Source organism: Aethalodelphis obliquidens, unplaced genomic scaffold (assembly GCF_003676395.1).
Source record: "Aethalodelphis obliquidens isolate GAN/ISIS:26980383/991018 unplaced genomic scaffold, ASM367639v1 scaffold2, whole genome shotgun sequence".
Lineage (NCBI taxonomy): Eukaryota > Metazoa > Chordata > Mammalia > Artiodactyla > Delphinidae > Aethalodelphis > Aethalodelphis obliquidens.
In genome coordinates this window covers 64,451,301-64,468,933 of record NW_020837946.1, presented here as the reverse complement: position 1 = coordinate 64,468,933, position 17,633 = coordinate 64,451,301, and the positions used below count along the sequence as shown (strand labels likewise).

At 35.7% G+C, this 17,633-nt stretch overlaps 1 protein-coding gene across 3 annotated transcripts in view; it reads left to right on the top strand.

Moving 5' to 3' along the window:
• The window catches only part of XIRP2 (xin actin binding repeat containing 2), a 294,698-nt gene that overhangs the window by 255,894 nt on the left and 21,171 nt on the right, over window positions 1-17,633 (top strand). The window lies entirely within an intron of this gene.

The following is a 17,633-nucleotide window of genomic DNA, read 5'->3' as shown; positions in this document are numbered from 1 at the left end:
CGCATGGGCTTAGCTGCTCCCCAGCATGAGGGATCTTCCCAGACCAGGGCTCGAACCCGTGTCCCCTGCATTGGTAGGCAGATTCCTAACCACTGTGCCACCAGGGAAGCCCTCCTTCATTTATTAGCTGAATGACATTAGGCAAGTTTCTTAACTTCTCTGTGTCTCAATTTCCTCAATTATAAAGTCAAGATTATAATAGTACCCACCTCATAGGTTTGTTAAGAGGATTAATTAAGCTGTTTTTGTAAAGTACTTAAGACTGTGCCTGGCCCTTTATAAGCACTTCACAAGTGTTTGTTTAAAAAACTGAGTATCTCCTTGATCATATTTCTTCTTTTTTACCTCTCAGCTTCACTTCCTCTGAGCTGGCCCCATTCTCTCCCAGGTTTTCCCCAGAAAGGAGTAAAAACAATGCAGAGAAAGAGTGAGAATCCTTTTCCCAGAAGCCCCAGGGAAAGAAACCTTACAGGATCTAATTGGTTCTAAGTGGAATACACATGCTCCCTCTAGAACTAAATTGCTGTAGCTAGAGGTTGCTGATTGGCTGAGGCCTCTGTACCTGTTTAGCTACGTGGAAGATCTCAGCATACCCTTATGAACAAAGAATAAATGAATGCTGGGTAAAAACAAAAACAACCAAACCAGCAAATATATATATATATATATATCCACTATAAGCTCCTTGCAAGTATAGTTTATTATTATAAGCTGTAGTTCCTTCTCTGTGACCATGACATACTAAAGTGTGTGAGAGTAATAAAAAAACATGTGCTAAAAATCTGAATATCTGCATGACTCTGGGCCTGTAGGGACCTCTCTGAACTTCAGTTTCATTATCTACGTTTAGATACACTAATAATACCCCATAATTCCATGAGGAATAACTAAATCTAAGTCACAGTGCAATGCAATATAAATAAAATATAAAGGGAATATATGGAAGGATAAACTAGTAAATACCATTTATTGAACTGTATGCAGAAGTCTGTAGGAAAATGAAAGAAAAAAGTCATCTGTATCTTAGAAAATCAAATGACTAACTTATACTCCTTAATGGAAATTTGAGATACATATCAGATTTGGTTATAGAGAGGAAAACACAGAAAAATCATGTCTTAGATATTCACTTAAACTTTTAAAGCTATCTGAATGCATTCTAAAAATCACTTCTTTTATCAGCAGGGATTGAGAACAAAACATTTACTGGTAGACAGACAGTTAATTCTGTCTTACCCAAGTTATTGTCGGCTCTGAGGGTGTTTTCAGTCTTTATTGAAAGTACTTGAGATTTAGCTCTCTGCTAAGTCTGCCACTGGTCAGAAAAATATTTATTTTGCTGACATATAAAAATTAATATTAGCTTGGAAATCAAGTTTAATTAGAGTTAAAAGAAAGAACATTTGTTTTGGATTTCTGACAATATTTAATATCACAATTAGTAATAATTTCATAAGGTGTAATAATTCAGTCCAGTCTGCCTCTTTCCTTCCTAATGTATTGAAGTGAGCTATTTCAGGGTAATTAGCTATTTGGAAACAGTTTGTCTGGGAGATCAGCAATGGGACTAAACAAGTTTTGAAAATTAAGCTATCTCTGAGGTTAAAGGTCCCTCTGTTTTTTTATTGATTATTTCATACGTATTGAAAAAGAGGTTCTGAAATAGGGGGGAAAAATGGAGGTACAAGATATAGGAACATTCGTTTATGCCAGACATTTTAAACTTGGAATGATGTCCTATTTATGTGTTCTAAACTTATGCTTTATGGTTCTGCCTGTTTAACAGTTACCAGCATCACTGCTAGCCTGTGGAGTATCCTTATGTAAATTAGAAAAAGGAGCTACTCTCAACAGTCAGGGCCCCTGGGTGAAGGATGTTTGGGGTGAGGGTTCAGCTTCTTAGAAGAATGTGTTGGAGAAAACTTTACTAGGTGACTCTGGTAGTTACTACTACCCATTTTTAATATCACCCATTTAGATTCTGTTTTTCAAAACAGCCATTACTGATTCCTGTAGATATGAATGAAATCCAACCCTCCTTAAGGGATTATGAGCCATTCAGCATGTGTCCTGTTGATATTTAGGTTAGAAATATCACATTAGCATTGTTTCTGACTTTGTCTTAGGATTGATTTCTCAGAATTCTATGCCAGTGAAAATCAGTAGGTTCTTAATGCTAGAATGGAAAGGACCATTTAAGAGAGATATTTTTAATCCACTCAGTACAGCAGGCTCCATTTGGGAAAAAAAAGAAAAATAACCCATCCCCTCATCCTTAAAAGTGTGTCTTGAAGTATGCTGGAGCAGATGTTGTTGGTATGAAATGGCCATTGTCTCTTTTCAGAGTTGATTTTCACTCACCCTTTCCATGGTTTCTGGGTTGTTGTTTTTTTTTAAAGATTTTCTTCCTCTCTTTCTTCTTTTTTAACAGCTTTATTGAGATAATTTGCATACCATAGAACTCACCCATTTTAAGTGTACAATTCAATGTCTGTTTAATATATTCACAAAGTTGTACAGTGTCACCACAATCTAATTTTAGAACATTTCCATTCCTCCAAAAAACAAACCTTGGACCCATTAGCAGTCTTAAGACGTTCCTTCTCTGTGCCATAGTCTCACATTCAGGGTTTGATTTTCATTCTCTCATGCTTATTTCCTCTTCGTTTTCTTTCTCTTTTATTTACACAGTACTGAGTAGCTCCTTGCGTATTAATTGTGAAGTCCTACAAGCATCTTCTTTTCTGGAGTTGTTTTTTTTGTTTGTTTTGTTTTGTTTTCATTTTAAGTGGCTTAAGTAGGGAAGAGCAGATGGGGCTCCAAAAATCTGGTAAGTAATCAGTGCGATACAGTGCTTAGGTAATTGCTTTCATGTGAAAATGGCTGCACTGAATCTATGTCAAGAGTCTAAAGTATTCCTGACCTTCACTCCCTGCCGCCAAGTCTGATGGGGACCAGTAGGGAGCTGCAAGACAGTATGTATCTTTCCACATACATCTGCTGTTGCAAAAATCCTCATGTAAACATTAGCACTCTGTAGGATTATGTAGATTTGGAACAACCTCTGGACAATTTTAGGCTGATAGAAAATATTTTTGACAGGTTGTGACAGATATAATCTGACATCTGTGTGTTTTAGACTCTTTAAAGGTGACCCGTAATTATTTTCTAGCAAACTAAACATATTTTTATCAGCTAAATGTCCACATTGCAAAGCATTTCTCACGTAAATGTTTTAAACCTACCTTTAGCTTTCTGCCCCATGCACGATTTTTCAAGGGCCCTAGATTGCTATTAACAACCCCAATCTAACCTAGATCTCTATCAGCACACAAGGTTGTGACCAAAAGTGTGTCTTGAAAAGTTTTTTAGTTGTGCGCACGGTTTTAAAACGACTGTTATAACTAAAGTAACCCCACTCAAAATGAGGCAGTTTACACTCATGGTTAGGCCTATTGGCTCCAGAGTCATACAGCCCAGGTTAGAATTCCCTGAGTTAACCACGTAACCTATTCTGTGAAATGAGGATGAAGTAACAGGTGTGTTAAGAATAAAATGAGACCGTTCATGTAAAATTCTTACTAGAATGCCTAGCAGATATTAAATGTTCAGTAAACACCAGCTATTATCATTAGTAGTGTTGCCACTAAAGCATAATCCAGTGGTAATTATTCTCAAAGTAGAATGCGGTTCATAAACATTTTACGTATAGGTAAGATGACAAAGAAGGATGGCATTGTTCTGTGCCTCACACCTTAACTGTTTTTTCAGTTTTTTAGCCTGGGGAGACAGAATCGTTTCCTAGAAGCTCATTAGGTAATTAAAGATTAGTTTATAATTAACATCCCTGTACATGCTTTGCAACTGGTGACCTCCTGCTACCCAGTCTCCATCTGTCTCCTCCCTTCCTACCCGTGTCCACCTTCCTATAGCTCTGTAGGTCTTGGTGGAATCCCACATTTTTTCCTACAGAAGGTGAATGGAAAAGAGTTATATTTGGTAAAAAAATGTCCTTGCTCAAGATTCGAAGCCAATTAACTGCATTTAGTACTGCTTTCCCCAACTATGAGGAAAGCAAAAACACAAACTAAACTCTGTGAAAATGTGTATTTCTCAGGATGAAAGGCTTTTTCTACCAGCCCCAACAAACCACTAATTCTTCTCCTGCTTCCAAAAAGCCCATATGTGCCTGGTTTGTCTAGAAATGGGGCTTCCGGTACTTATGGAGCACCTATTACATGCTTCTACCCCAGGCCTCCCTGGGTTGGGGTACAGGAAGGTAGTAGGAGTGGGTTTCAATAAGTCCTCTGTCTGCTGGTTTCTACATCACTCTGGACCTGAAGCAAGACCTCTTCAGAGCTCCTGACATGTCTCCTCCTACCTTTTCTCTGACTGGATAAGGATTTAGAATTGACATGAAATCTCAGTGGGAGCTCTTGTCCTCTAAGTCTCCTAGGCTCTCAGTAAGGTGGTCCTCAACTCTGGTCATGCACTGGAACTCCTAGGGCAGCCCAGGTAATTCTGGTTTAATTGTCCTGGCATGGGGTCAGGGATCAGGGAATTTTATAGCCCTCCAGGGGATTCTAATGTGCAGCAATGAGCATGGCAGTTCAAGGTTGAGCCAGGATTTGATATCCCAGAGATGACCACTCCCCTCTTAGTTTCTCATCTGAGGCTTCTCCACTGCCCACCTCATTCTTCACTCTGATACCAAGGCCCTTCTATTTCTATTGAGATTTCTCTTGAGATGCCTACTGCAAAGAATAGAACAGGGGCTGCTGAGAACAGAGAAATCAAGGACTTAAAAGAATCATGGTGAATATAATAAATGCCAGTCAGCCAAACGACCAATTTACTGGTACCTCCAAGCCCAGTTAACTCCCATGTTAATGGCAGACTGTATTAAAATTGTGAGGATTTTTTTTGCATATATACAAAGATATTCAAATATTTTTTAAAAGCTAGATAATGGAGTGATATAAGTGAACTAAAGAAATACATATCAAAGCATTTAAAATAAACCAATTAGAATAAAAATAAACTAAAAATAATGAATTTATTAGCTTAAGCTACACTGATATGCCAATAATTAATTAAAACGGAGATTTAACTCATTAATATTGCCATCTTTCATTAAAAAACTTTAATTTCATAGGATTATACAATCTGGTTACCTAATGTCTCTTGAGTTTGTACCTTTGATATTTCCATAAAAATAATATTAATTTCTGAAAGACATAAGATGATTATAAAGTGATAAACCTTATTAAATCATATAGTAACATGGTCATAGACATTTGGCTCCTTTCACAGGTAAACTAATATGTGGACTCCCCCTGGGATACAAGGTGTGCCTATAAAGCACTATAAGACTATCTTATATGATCTACTGGCATTAATCACATTACTTTAGAGCCACACACTATAACTCTCAACTTCTGCTGTCCCCAAATGCAGTTGATGGTAATTGCTAACTGTCTACTGAGGTGTGAACATAAAGTCTCAGTCATGGTTCCTTTGCAACTTCCAATTTCAGCTTCTTTTGCAGAATCTGTTGGTAGATGCTAGTGCACAGAGGGATTCACACCTCCCTCCCCTGGGACAGCACTGCAGGCCATTCCAGTGCATCATTATAAAGGGAAACACATTCCAACCCCGCACTGTGAAGATACCCGCAAAGCATTTGCCTGGGTCTTGTGTGGAAACTCTATCTTCTTGATGAAACAGTGTAGTCCATCCAATGTGTGCATTCTGCCTGGGTTCCTTTACTGTGCTGAAAATGAGCAAACAAGCTAATCTGCCTGGTGGCTTGGAGGGGTTTAGAAACATTACCAGAGGAAGGGGGGCCCCCAGTACAGTTTCTCAGGCAGTCAGGGCCTCAGTGAATGGTACAAATACTCATAAGTAAAACTGAGTTGCAAGATTCAATGCTTTCAAAAAACCTTGAATTGGTTGCTTTTCTATGATTCATCTTATTCTCCAAAATAAAAGTTGTAGTAGTAACATTTACCCAATTATTGGAGTATTACTATCAAAGTTTCTCTTTCTCTTAATGGTACTTTTAATGGTGAGTTTTCTGTTTCTGAAACCTATTTGTTCTTATAGAATCCATTTTCAGTTTCATTTACAGAAGAAAAGTATACTTACAGATATACCCTTCACTCCTTTAAAGTGAAAGGAATTGGGATTGCTTTAGGAGAAAAGGAGTGGTATTGTTCTTATCACAGGGCCTATGGTTATTGAGAGAGTGTCACCTAGACCCTTTCCTCAAAGACACAAAGTGAGAGCACAGAGTTTCATGTTCTTAGAGGTTCAGCAGGTGATCTGAAAACGTTTTTTGATGTCGATAAAGATGTAAAGCACAGATGTTTTAACATAATCAAATTTTATGTCTTCTTTTATGGGAGGGAGTGGATATTTAGGGAAAGTTGGAATAGAAAAAAAATACATTTGTATAGCCCCTTCTTCAATCTGGTCTCCTATTAGTTTAGAATTGTAACTGTGCTCTTTGTATAATTACGCTTAATAGAATTCTCAAGTATATAGACAATATCTTATAATATACTAATTAAATTTACTTTCTTTTTAAATTTTATAATAGAATGGCAAGACATAGAACTTTAAGTTCTGAGATTTTGCTAGTTTGTGAGGAGCAAGGAAAATTATAACAACAAAAGAAACCCTTAAGATTACTCAATCATTTTGTTTGCAGAACTTAGTAAAATCTGCAAAATGTTTTTTCCACGTGATTACTTTTATAAAACGGGTGTTTTCTGTAAGCACTTGACATAAGAGGATATTATTAGCTCTTTCTGCTGCTTCTGGGTCTCATATTTCTCAGAATAAACCTGTCTTCATGGGTCTCTGAAAATGACTGGATTGAGTCAAGCTTGTCTATTCTTTTGGATGTTCGTTTATTTATTAGTTTGCATAATTACAGATGAATTATCATGCTAAAAAAAACTGGAAGAACACAAGGCCCGAGAAAAGGAAGAGGCCTTAAGAGATTCTGTCCTTAGCACCATGCCCTTACAGAGATATGTTTAAGAAATTCTTCTTTTTTTCCAGCTTCTTTGCAAATCTCAACATCACAGAACCCAGAGTAAGATTACATCTCCTTCTAACAGCCTCTTCTTGTCCTTGTTCTTTATCCCTATCTATCCTGAGTGATCTACCCAGCATGGTCCAAGAAACAGCTTTTTAGGAGACTACTTCATTTCTAACCCCATCAGGAGGACAGGGCACATCATATACCAGCCACTACATGGACCCCAATAGGGGGAGCCAAGTGCTCAATTCATCTTCCTTATCCTTGGGTAAATACCAGGGTCTTCTAGAGACATCATCCTGCTATGGCATTTGAAATTCCTCCCTTGGATCCTGCAATTCATCATATTGCACAGTGTATGGGGATACTGTTTGGGGAGGTTTAGGGTGCTTCGATGAAGTCAGTACTTTAGGCTGGGGTTCAGTTTGTGAGCCTTTTATCAGAAGCATCTTGTATCATTATTCTAAAAATATCAACAAATTCCCCCCAATCATATTTTCTGTGTTTTGTTTTTCTTTTAGAGGATCAAAAAAAAGTTTTCCTTTTTTTCCTCAGTTCCTTTTCTTCCCTGTCTTTATGTTTTCCAGGCCTTTCGTTACTAGAGAGGGGATTATGATAATGAGAAAGTGTACCATCAAGTCTGGGTACCGAAAATAGAGAAAGAAAAGCAATAATTTGTGGGGAGGAGGGAGTGTGAAAAAAAATACGGATGAGAGAATTATAGATACTTACATACAGAGCTACTTTTTCTGTATCAGAATCAGATGCAAATATGTTGATTTCCTCCTGTAAAAATAGTGGTGAGACAGACAATATCATGTCACACAAAATACAGGTTAAATTACTTAAATATAAGATCATAGGCTCTGTGTTTGGCACCTATGCTCAGTATTATTTCTCTTCTTATAATTTTGAGATATGTGATCAAGTATTTATCTTTTACTGTTTCATAGACCACTATACTTGAAATAAGTTTTAAAGACTATCACTCCTTAGCAAAGCCTGTTTGAATCTCATCCGCTCTGATGCATCCTTATAGATCTTCAGTCATGAGTCTTCAGCAAGTGGGTGGGTGCCCTGGAACTGATAAGTGTAACTGGGAGAAAATCCAGTACAGATCAAAGGGTATGTCCTTAAATTTCATTTCATCTGATTTGTTTCTACAAATCTATAGGAGTTAAATGGCTCAATTTTTATAAGCTGGAGATGTATATTTTTAGGCAAAATGAAACTATTTAAGCATCTACTTAAAGCAAATCGTTCTTTATCCTTTTTTGTAAGAACCTTGTTTCCATTTGGAGACCCTTCTAACCTCTGACATTGATTTTTATATTTCTTGAAACCTTTGCACTTGATGACCGATATTATACTGATAGAAAAGATGGTTCACTGAATCAACAACCCTAAAAGAAATAAAGCAAATTGTGTGGTTACCTGATATACTGGTGAAAAGCATATTAGGGTAAAAGACTCAGTGATTTTTTTCAAAAAAATTAATATACAATAAAAATTACAGCACATGATTATTAATTTTTAGATTCTTTGAAGGCATTTCAGTGCAGTTCTTCAGCATACTTAGCTAGTTGAGAATAACTCTCCTTTCTTGTCCCTACTTTAAATGCACTTTAGGTACATCACAAGTGCATGTTGAGCACATCACTTGTTGCTTTAAGGTGTTAAAAGCATTGACTCAAAACAACTGGTTGACTGAACTCTTGTTAATTTCTATATTCATGGTATATGTTTGGAATTTTCAAATCTTGCACAGCATTTTCCCTTCAGTTCCTTTTACTGGTTAAGTCCATGGGTAATCAACATGTAGAATTTAAAAATGGTAAAATTCTTAAGAAATTAGATGTTATAAAGTGTGAAGGGCATTGTATATTTCCTGATACATAACAGCACTCAATCAATGGTAGCTCCTTCTATCTATCTCCTTCAATGCTTCCCTACTCTCTACCCCAGCAGATTACAAATGAGGATTCTAAGTGAGACTGAAATTAGCTGTGATTTACTTACCTGATTTCTCACTTGAATTGATGACAAACTCCAGCCCATAACCCAACGTTCCTGTCTCTACTTCAATCTCTTTCCATTCCCCGTTTTACTAGTAGATACGTTCACCAGTGAAATTGCAACTAATTACCCTTTTATTTTTCCTGATTTTTCCTCATTATGAAGAAAACCCAAATGATCAGAGTAATTAATTTGTAGTCATAATTAATAATTATCCTGAAATGCTTTGTTTGCATGGATTATCTTGGAATGCTTACGTCAGAGCCAAATCTGTTTTATGGTGCTTTTTCCTTCCTCTTGGATTTAAAATGTATTCCTCCCAGTGACCAAGACTGATGACCATAAAGGCTCAGAGGGACAGTGAATGAAGGAGGCAGGTTTGTATAACAGGAACTCTTCATGACCCTATTAGCAGGCAAACTGTACTGTCTCAGTCTTTCTAAAGGAAGTTGTAATGTCACATGGAGCATATATTGCCAAGAAATAAGCCCAAATCAATTTCATCATAGGACATTTCTAGAAAACACAGCTTTCTACTATGTTATCTGTTGTCAAAAATGAGTGGCATTCCTTTTCTTGTGTTTTTAACTGGTTTCTGTTTGGTTAATAAGACCTCCGTGTTGGCAAATAATACTTTCTTAGGAAAGGTAATGTGCACTTTTCATTCTTTTGGACATCTGAACCTCCTGTACCTGGGGACTCCACCACCCCATTAGGCAAAACCAGCCTCCACTAGAAGAAGCTGCAAATATCATACACTCACTCTCCTGGCCCTGCTGGTATCTAGGACCCAAGCTTGTGAACTAGACTGCACCAATCAGACACCTCCAACTCAGTCTTTGCATTAAGAAGTAATGAAATGGCATGAGAAGCAGGGACTATGAAGAATCAGTTTTGGTGATGGCTGGTGGCAGAGATTAGCTACATCAATTTTCAAGAAAGAACCATTCTAGAAGCAATATCTGTTATATAGTATCAATGGCTTTGGCAATGAGTGTGTCCAATGTCAGCAGCAAGGGTGCCTTCTCCAGAAGGTTCTGCAGCATTTTTCAGCAGTGTTCCTGGCTACAAAACCTCCAAGTCTTATTCTGTGAGAATAAGTATATTTCTGGAGTCTTATTCCTGGAGACTCTGTGGAATACACTTCTGCTATGAAATGTCTCTTTAACAAAGTACCTGTCCTATTTAAATCAGTTAGACTCTGATGCTTGACACTGGGAGCTGTGACTGATAAAACTATATATAAATTACAAATCTTAACATTCTTATTTTATCGTCTAGATGAGAGACACACAACAGGACCTTTTAGGAAAGAGTTAAGTGTGAGAAGAATTGTATAATAGTAGATTAAATCACTGTGAACTGACTCTCCACTGGGTACCAGTTCATGAACAATGAACCAGAGAAAAACTGCATAGGTGATCAGAAAGCCACTCTCTGGCCATGCCACTATAGAAATGTCCATGTCCTAGGGGCCAGAATGACTTAGAAGAGTTATAATATGCATAGGCACCTTTTTGCTTCTCTTTGAAAAATCCCCCAAATCCACTACTTCTCTGGTTGAAAAAAATGTACATATTGAAATTTGTTTTTTCTTTCGTTTCTGGGCTTAATTCTACAATGAAAAAATTCATGGCAAAATGTATTGACATAACCACAGACAATCTACTTTCCTTCAATCTTTTTTTTTTTTGCCTTGTTTACTATGTATCCCAAGTTACTAGGAAAATAGCTGATGCAGAGTAAGTGTGCAATGAATATGTTAAGCAAAGATAGCAAATACTAATGTAGCACTTATGAGCCAGGTTTTCACGTATGTTAACTGACTTTCTCCTCACAATAACCTTCTGAGATAGGCATTATTTTTAGCTGCCCGCCCCCTACTTTTTTTTGACAAGAAATGAACTCATGAAAGATCTAAGTAACTCGCCCAAGAAAGTGAGCAAATGTGATCCTAACTCAGGAAGGCTGACTCCAGAGTCTGTGCCTTATTTTTTTTTTTATTCAGCTAATAGTCATTAACCACTCACCATATGTCAAGCACAAAAGATTCAATGATGAGTATGATATTATTTTGCCCTCAAGACGCTCACTCTATCAGAGAGAAACACATATAACAAATAATTACAAGTGCAATATGGTAGATTCTATCATGGAAAATATAAATGAGGTTCGTTGGGACACAAGGAGGTTGTGATAAACTTTACTCTGGATGAAGGATGGTCAAGGAGGGGAATCTGAGGGTGGAGGATGCTTCAGCTGAGACTTAAAATCATTTTTTATAAATACAGAATTACATTCTAAGTGAAAGGAACAACTTATGCAAAAGGTAAAATAGTATATTTGTGAAGATAATGAGGCACAATTGAGTCATGAAGCTGGAGATGTAGCCAAAGGCTGGATAAGAGAAAAACTTATATGCTATAATAAAGATTTTTTACTTTATTCTAAGGCAATAAAAAACCATTGAAGAAACAAACAGGGGAGTAAGATGAATAGATATGCATTTAAGAAACATTTTTTCTAGTTGTATAGGATGGATATAAATGGTGTCGAGGTTAGACTGAAGAAGATAAGTTAGGAGACTACTGAAATAGCAGATTAAATACATGAGGACTTAAACGGATCAGAAGTTCTAGAGTAAAGAGGGCATTGACTCAAAAGATAATTAAAGATAGAATTGGAAGAGCTTATAAATCAATTGGATATTGGTGAAGAGGGGTAATAATAAAAAGGTAGAATTCTTCTCTTTCTCTCTTTTGGTTTGCATTAATTAATGTAAGATATATGTTGCCCCTGGTTTTCTTTTTCTTTAAAATGTTTTCATTCTTTTTGCAAGCTTTTTTTGGTAATTTCACTGCTCCTTGAGACTAAGTTTTAGCCTCTTTTATTGTACTTTTATGTTTATTTATATCCAAGTGCCTTTTTTGTTTTAAGATGCCTTACGTCTATGTTAGATTGAAATCCTGTATACATGTATGTGTGTGTGTGTGCGTGTATGTGTGTGTATAAAAAACATACATCTACATAAAACTTCTAGAAGGTGTCCTTTACTGAAAATTGAATGTTTTTATGTATCCTGTTCTTTTTAGTTTGTCACATAAGTATTGTTGTTTATATTACTAATATGTTTGATGGCCCAGTTGAGAGTACATCTTTTACATGTTCTCTTAATGAATCTTCAGCATTTTTGGATGCTGGGATATGGCTCTATAAATAACACTTTGGGGAAAGTAGAGGACAAAGTTTTAGTAGTGAAAGCTGGCATTACTTATTCATAAACCTCCCTCTTTGAAGTCAAATATTCCTACTTTCAAATTAATTTATTTTTATTAAAAAATTATAAGTTTTGCTCTTTATAGCTAAATATGACCAAAGCATGATTGTTTTGAGCCCAGAAAGAGCTGAAAATAATTGAATGATAGTGCTTCTCTCAGAGATTTATACAACAAGCCTGCATAATTCATGCATGTGTATATATTACAGATCTTGTCTCAAGAGAATTTCAAGCTAAGTGAGCCATTTTTATTCCGTTAGATATGTATGTACAGTTTTTTAAATTAATTAATTAATTAATTTAGCTGCACCGGGTCTTTGCTGTGGCGTGTAGGATCTTTTCAGCTGTGGAATGCAGGCTCTTAGTTGCAGCATGCGGGATCTAGTTCCAGGGATCTAACCCAGGCACTGGGAGCGCAGAGTCTTAACCGCTGGACCACCAGGGAAATCCTGTACGTATTTTTATATATTGCACAGATATAGAGATAGATGAATAGACAGATGATTGATATGTAGATAGGTTGGTAGATAAAACTTTTACTAAAACAGTACTGACAACGCCTAGCAAAATGCTATAGAGATAGTTGGTGCTCAGTAGCTATTGGCTGAATAAATAAAGGTATAAGTTAAGCTATATACGATCACTCACATTTAGGGATGCAGTGATTTCAAAGGAAAAAGTTACTATCTTAATTTTTTTTCTGAACGTTTTGCATCATCAGTCTCTTAGGTCCAACAGTCTAACTAGGACACACTCATAGCTTCAGGGAGCATTACTACTGAACCAAGTAAAATTGTAGTCTTCACTTCCAAATATATTGAGTTATATGAAGAATCACGACTTACATTTGCCTTGATTCTTCTTTTCCCTTGATATTAAAAATAAGGATAAAGTATTGTCTTTTCCTGTCATCATAAATACCTCAACTTAATTTTTTGATGTCATAGTAATTCTGCTCAACACATGTCTACTGCTATTTCTTGGCAAAACATCAGATTCACAAACTCAGTGAATAATAACAATTCACTAAAAAAAGAACATACAGACTAGTTTAGTTTTTTTTAGCACCATGAAGATCTTTTTATAAAAAGGCCACCTGAAAATAAATTTTCCTATTTTTCAATGTTCTTTACCTTTTTGTATGTGTTTGTTACCTTTGTGTATTTTTTGGTTTCTTGGTACAGGCTTCTCCTCCCTCTAATGATGTCAGCTGCTCTTCACAGCATCACAGCACTGCCCATATTCTTCCATAAATGTTCTGATCACTTGCAATGTTATCAAGAGAACTCTTCTTCATATACTTTGTCAGTGATGGACATGTTATTGTTATATGCATCAGCTTCAGTAACTCCACCTACCAATCATAAAATGTTCAGTGTCAAAGATTGTCAGCCAAAATACAAAAAAATAAAATCATAGGATTATGTGGGGAAAAAATAGAATTTTAATTTTTAAATTAGATTTTTATAAAATCATAAAATTTTCACACTCCTGAGAAAAAAGTGGCTATTTGCTCATGATATTACTATTGACTATTTGCTCATAGTATTACTATTCACTCCTTGATATTCTGGGGGGCATCTACTCTCTACCAGGAAGCTAAACATTGGGATTTGAGGATGCATGAATTCAGTTAAAGGAAAGGGTCGTATTATCAAATAATGAATGTGAAATGGATAGGTAGATAATAGAGGTGTGTACTGACCATACAGGAATACAATAAAAGAAGCAGTAATAGGGAACTCTGTATAGAAAAGTCAGGAAAGGTTTCAAATAGAAAATAATTTTGAGCCAAGACTCAGAAGTGTATAGTGAATGAGGAAAAGCCGTAACCTGAAGCTCCAATGCTAGGGACGTCAAATTTTATACTGTAAAGTTTTAAAGTAAATTTTTAAAACGTAAAGAGAAAATTCAGGGCAAAAAGAAAACATGTTTGAATTCAAACATATCGAAATCTAGACAAACACAATATATCAACCACAAATTTTTATGCTCATCACTTAAAAGAAAGAACTGATTATTCTTTCAAACCTTGAATCAACTGACATCTTTGCTAACATAAATAGCACATTTTTGGTATTGTTTCTGTCAGTTTGACAACGATGCATATAACATTAATACATCATAACCCTTCCTAGTTTTATTAAGAATGAGGTTAGTGATGGGTAAAATTGCTGAATTACTGGTATTGAGCATGAGCTGTTTTTTCCATTCTAGTGAGGCAGTAATCGTCTACTTTTCTGCCAGTCTTTCATCACACTTTTTTCTACTGGGTATACTTCTAAGAGTCACAATAATAGTGAGTCACCATAAAAAGTCTGTCCTTTTCTTTCCTTACTCATTATGCTAGCATGAGTTTGCATTTTTATCAGTGGAAATGTACAATGTCTTTTCCTGTAACGATAATAACAGTGGCAAGTTGGGTAGGCAGAGTGTGAACTCTTTCCTGTGCTGGAGAAATCTCCTTAGAAGTGTACATCCATGAGAGACTTTTGTAATATACTTGACTAATCTATGAGCTGATATCAGATTGGCGTGAGCTATGCAAATATTATAACATTTTGTGATCATGCCACATTTTCTCCTTTAGATTCCAAAATTAGACCACGTATATCATCTGTGTTTCTTTTCATGGATGAATGATATTTAAAAAAAGAGTTTAAGTGTGATTTAGTAACTTACCTAAGATTATAGCATATCTAATATAAAGGAGGGAGTGAGTACTATCCCCATTCCTGACTTTGGTTAATCCACCTGTGAACAAAACTGCATTTTTCTTCTTGCAGCCCGATCTATATTTGAATTTAATTTTTAAGTACCAATTTCATGAACTATTTTATGTGAGTTTGCATATGGTATTCTGGCTGGAATTCTTTTTTACATTTTATTTGTGTAATTTGATTTCTTCCCGAGCATTATGATGATCCATCCTTTTATCTAACCCTTCACTCTATAGACACCAGCAATCGGGAAGAATGAAAGTCAGATTTAAAATCCAACTCTACTAGTTGCATAATATGAAACACAGTAAATGATGGAAACAAAATCTTGGAATATTTTAAGACAGACGTTATGTAAACTGCAGAAAACAGGGGGCAGTAAAATTGATGCATTGACACTGACATACCAAACTAGTGTAGCAATTACAGTAGTATTTAGTAATAGCACATAATGCTGAAGTAGAAACTTATACCTTTAAACTAAATTTATGTATCCTTCCACTGTTTATGTTGTGTCATCTCCTACAAGAAAATATATTTAAAGATGATAGGCAGGTTTTTTTTTTTAAATGTCAGCTTGGTGTTAAATACTCTATTAGTGAGTGATGGGAACAGTGACCAACTGAAAAGTATATGCCCCAACTAAGACAGGTGGCCACTACTTTGTTCCAGCAAGCCACTGCCATGTTGGAATATGGCATATTGCCAGATCTTCAAAATTTTCAAACATAAGCAGAAATCTTGATTTTTTTGTAAGTTTTAATTACTTCAAAACTTTAAAAAACATTGAGTGGGTCAAATAAGCTTGTCTCTGGGCCACAGCTTGTCATCTGGGCCTCTAGGCAGAGACGTGATTCTATAGTAATGATCATTGTGCCTTTCAATAAGGATCTTGGTACTGGTCAGTTCCCATGTCCTTTGCTCTTTCACTTTCTGTTTAATCAGTACTTCCTATTTCTCAGTGTGTCATAAGAAAGCCATAGAATATCCCCATTATATTCCTATAGATGGAAAGACTTGCCATAGTTGTAAACAGTTATTATACAAAGAGTTGTTATTTGTGCCCATGCATTTTTTTCTATCTGTGGTCTTCAATGACAGTTATTGTTCCCTCCAGCCTAATGTTATTAATACCCTTAAATAAAACTTGATTATGCAAAACTTTTTATTATATAGAATTATGATTTTTTGAACTTAAAGGAAAGAATATGAATTGTTTATTTCCTACACTCCCTCTTGAAAAAGTAAAGTACACATTTTGTTCATTGTTCTAACCCCAGGTTCTAGGACATTCTCAGGCAAATAGAAGGTTGAATGAAATTCATTTATTAATGGAAATTTGCTGTTTTATTCATTCATTCGTTAAGTAAACTTTTCCTTAACATAAACTATGTGTCAAGCATGTTAATAAATATCTATTGATATATGTGGATCATTAGGGCTAGAAACCCATTCTGCTTAGGAAAAGATTACACTGGCCTTTAATTTAATGAGATATAATTTATATTTTTTCAGCTTTATTGAGGTATAATTGAAAAAATTATAAGATAATTTAAAGTGTACATAGTGATAATTTGATATACATACACACTGTGAAAGGATTCCTCCCATCTAGTTAATTAATACACCCAATGAAATGTAATCTACATTTTAAAGTGCAAACCTACATTTTGGCTTCAATTCTCTGAAGGACTTTTGGGAGGGTATCAAGTTTTTGTCATAACTCTCCTTCCTAGATAGTGTAATAAGATCAGATAATACTGTATATCTCTAAGCAAATGTCTGACTGCCATCTGGTTAATCGGAACTTTAACCCTGTATACCAGATACCCCTGGGGGGTAAGCCAGACACTAGAAGTCCACTAGCAAGAAAAAAAAATCACAAGTCAAGATCTCATGAGTTAACTTTAAACTTATTCTTGGTTTAAAGTTTAGAATTTGATCCCTTAGAACTATTTAACTCCATGTTTGTTTTTTTAAAAAAAAGTTAGTGCTCCTATTTGATTAATAGTAATAATGCCCCTTTGATCACTTGACTATTCTCTACTAAGACAAAAATTTTAAAATCCCATCTCAAAAACAGTATTTGTTAGTCATGTAGATATCAAGGGTAAAGTGAAATCCCAACCTCAAAGGCAATCAAATAGGTGTTCTTGGAGAGTCATCTGTCTATGGCCTTATTTTTTGATGTTAAGATTTTTAGCAGTATGCCAGCTGCTTCACCATATCAGTCAATCAATCAATCATATACTTGTGTCAGATCACATTCTGTAGTAACAGCAGGGCTGGATCACCAAAATTAATAGGAGTTTCAACCCTCCAATTCAGCCAGGATCACTGTGCTAACTTAACCAAAATCAAAAGTAGCACCATGTGTGAAGATAGAAACACACTAGCATAATATGGCCTATTTATATTGGTTATATTTAATGGTTATAGTCTTCGACTGAACTCTGGATGTGTCATCAAACCAGAAGGCCACCTTGAAGATGGGAATGTCTTTCTGTAGAATGAAACTCTGGCTTATAAACAACAAAATATATTTCTTTTTCATCAAGGGTTTTCATTTTCT